Raw genomic sequence first — 4,172 nt, 5'->3', positions numbered from 1 at the left:
CAATGAAATGCGGCATAAAATCGGAGATTTTTTTTAGAATATAAATCTCATGTATATTTTCGCTAAATTGATAATGCTGTATCTGAGAGTGGTGATTAAATATTGAAATACCACCTGAAGTATTTTTCTTCGCATAAATTATCCATTAAATCAGGTGATAAGCAGTTATATTTCATCGATGTTGCAAATACCAATACTATCATAACAATATGATAATGATTTTTGAAGAAGCCATTTTGTGATGACGCACCAAAAGGCCTTAAGCTTTGTACAAACAAAAAGGTGAAACATTTGGATAGCCAGTACATTACACACTTCTCGAATCAAACATATATCATTGTATGTCTATGTCCATAAACCGGTGTTCTAAAGGACATACTAGTCAGGAGTAGTTTACTTCTTTCAACTGTATTTTTTGTAAATTTTCCTACCACTGCTTAGGATTACTAAGCTTCTTTGTTTATCATATACTTTGCAAAAAAAGATTACTCACCCCAGGAGCAGTTCAGTTCAGAATGTATTGAAAATATCCACATGATGTGTTGGTTCAGAAGAGCTTGGTATTGTTTGTATTTCACACAATTTTGTGTAACTTCGTTAGGGGAATGGCTGGTAAAATGAACACCGTGCCTTTCATCGAGAAAAAACAAATTTCTTCCGCCTAACTTCACGGAACCACCAAATACTTCCGCCGAATCTATTTCACAGAACCAAAAACACACCGAACTGGTCTCATTCACGTTCGTCTCAAAACTGATAATTTTCTCTTCTTCAACACCCCTTCCACTTGTTTTACATCGTACAAACTTTTTTCCACTTCAAACTCAGAACTAATAATAAAAATATCAACTTCGTTCATACGTTCATTATACCTGCAGAGAAGAGCCTTCTATTCGTGATCAAAGGTCAATATCCCAACGCAAAATCGCTAGTGTTTGGAGGTGATTTTAACCTCCAAATTGCGAAATCATCACCTCCAAGTTAGTTCTAATATCCTCTGTTAAATGAATTATGGTGACGCGTCGATCATTGCAAGTTTCTCGTTAAACCAGGGTGGGTGTACGGCTGTCAGCTACAAACAAAGCTCGCTTAACAATTATCTCTCACGCGGGTCGGCTCAAACCAGGGTGGGTGTACGGCTGTCAACTACAAACAAAACTCGCCTAACAATCATCTCTCGGGCGGGCCGTCCCAAACAGCATCATCTCTCATGCGGGCCGACCCAAACAGCACAGGTCGAACGCGGGCCCTGCCAGACAGCAAATGCTGATGCTTTTCAACACTCAAACAGCGGGATGTCTAGTAGCGTTGTGAGCCACACGAACACACCCACAAAACATGAACGGTAGGCGCACCTCGTTGCGTATACCCCCCCCCCCCCTTTCCATGCGTTAATCAGTGAATATCGTGAGTAGGGGTCGGCCATGTTTGAATTCCGACATGCAACACCTTAAGTATTCGGCGGCGCTGATTGCTCGCCGTCGCCGCCCACCACCAAAATCAAAAAGGCCTTTCATTTGACATATCTCATCCGTATTGCTATAGGCCTTTTCACATGACGTCTTAAATCAGCTGATCGGGAAGCATTTTGACAGTTCTTCTATGAAAATGACAGGCCCGTGTTAGCACTGGTCCTCCACCGATGTAAACAAATGCATAGACGGATCTGTCACATGAAAAGGCCTATTATGCGTATTGTAGTATAGGATTTTGGATTGATTTTTACTGTGTCGTGATCGTCGTGCTACAGTTCTCATCGTTTACAAGCGGTAAACGAAGGAAATCCAAATTATCTCCGAAAATCCGTGGAGAATAAATTCAACCGAAATCCAGTAGACTCCGGAACTTGCAGAAGGACGGAACCCAGAGGACAATTTAAGATCCGTGCAAATAATCACCCGCATTAAAGCAAACAGTCTCCCGCAACCAATCAGGCTTCGTTATACGTGGGCAGTTGGGATCCAGTTGCGTTGCAAAGCTGCCATCCATGAGACGTCGAGGAGATTTCTCGATTACTTTTTCAAATCAACGTAAGTAACTTTCATACGGTTTTGAGAAAACTAATTGAGAAGAGTCACAACCTGTTTTCTAAAACTGTTTTAAAATGAATCAACTTTTTAACATTTTTTCGCCGTGTACATCGCTTAAATATTGCATACAATCAGATCGCGTTCAAAAACTTGGTAGTTTCTATTATTTTCAACAAAAATAATTATAACAAAATGATAAGCCGTTTCATACAGTTACTTTCGACGTTTTTCTACCAGTGTAAAATCGGCTCAAGTAGTGTTTTGTTTTGATTCGTGGTTAAGTCACTTTGTCTCTCTATACAGCGGAGCGGCGAAAGTAGTGGTTAGGTTGCGAAAGTTGAAAATCTTACTTTCGTCGTTTTGTAAATTCGGAAATTAAACGTTTTAAAAGTGAAAAGTCTAGTCGGGTAGGAGCGGAACATGTGGAATTTCGCCTGCGAAACACGTAGGATCAATAAAGTAAGTTTATTTACTTTTTTGACTTGAGACTATTTGAACAAGTTTTCGAGATTTACTTCTAATTGTGATTATAAAGCAAAGCCAAACTTTGAATTTTCAAGTGCACAAGACTGGAGAATCTGGCTACAGAGCGCGTTGAAAATCAAATCAACTTGCTTGCTTGCTGGTGGTGACCAATGGGATACATTTTCAATGGGAAGCGCTGTTTGGTTCTCAAGACTTGTGCTCTTGAAAATTTGAGGTGTGGCTTCGTTCTATAATCATCTTAAGGCGAAGGATTATCAGGGTTACAGTAAGTATTGTGCATTTAGATTAAAATTAGGCCGAAGTACATAAGAGTAATGAAATATCACCAACAAAAATTCGCTGACGTTCCGACTGCCGACCTTCTAATTGTCTCTTGAATTGTCAATTGTGTTTATTCTACGAGTGGCGTGAGGTGACAATTGTCGGTGTCGTATGGATCAATGCACGTGTTCATTATCTGACGTTTTAGCGGTGCCGTGTTATTTATGTGACCATGGAAACCAGTGAATTCGACACCGCTCAAACGTCAAATTAGTGAACTCGTGCACCGGTCCATAGCGAGGTGACAATTCTCGACTCGAGTGAAGTGACTCTTTAATTGATTTGCACGGTGAGTCACTTCACAGCAGTGCACGCATGTGGCAGTTGTATAACGAACCGCAGCTAGATTATATTAAAAGGATACATTTTTTAATGTCAGTTCCTAAAATAGTGTTATTGAAAATTCTATATTGAAAAATTATGCAAGTTTGCTATTGCCACAAAACAGTAAAAATAACCAAATAGTAATCAAAGGCCCGTGTATATGGTTTAATGAATATAAACTTATCATTCAGTATCTTTTTTCTCAACGGTCCTTTTTTATTTCTTGTTAGTACAAAACCAAGCAAAATATAATAAATTCCGAACATATTTCTGATCAGAAATATTTATTTGGTAACGATGCATTCGAGTTTTCTAGATAAAACTTGCAAATTACATTAGATACATACGAAGAGGCATGAGCAGCCAATTGAATCGTCATAAAGCTTCGAATCCAAAGCAACATATGAAATGGGCAAGATGCCAATCGCAAACAAAATTTATGTAAGGTATCGCGGGGCAAGTGGGTAAATGGGGTAAGTGAAAATAATTTGTATATTTTACTGAATATATGAATTAACGTTTCACAATCATGCGTAAACCTTTGAGGCCATTCAAAACATTACGATGGGTAAGGGATATCTGCGATTTGTCAACCATTATTGCATAATAAAGCGAAAGATTGTTAACCTGTCAACTATTACAGCGGGGATTCGCTGGTTGGAACACGACTGCCTTCCATCTAGCGAATCCGACCCGTTAGTTGGAACGATTGACAGCTGGTGAAAATGCTCCACACTAACGCATTTGGAGAGCAAAATCGTCACGAAACGCACATATACATACGCATTTGTTCTATATATGGAGACTTCAATGCGACGGTACTCAGACGTCAAAGTCAGTTTGACATTTTCTGTTGACATTTGAGTGCTTTTTAGTTGGAATATTTTCCAACCAGCGAACATCCAACCATCGAGTCATTCCATGTAGCGGACCCCCAACGAGCGAATCCCCACTGTACTCCGTAACTAGTTGGCGGCATGTAATCTTGTATTAATATTTTCAGTAGAACAA

Source organism: Aedes aegypti, chromosome 2, assembly GCF_002204515.2.
Source record: "Aedes aegypti strain LVP_AGWG chromosome 2, AaegL5.0 Primary Assembly, whole genome shotgun sequence".
Taxonomy (NCBI): Eukaryota; Metazoa; Arthropoda; class Insecta; order Diptera; family Culicidae; genus Aedes; species Aedes aegypti.
The sequence above is the reverse complement of the archived record's forward strand: the minus strand, read 5'-3'. Positions refer to the sequence as shown.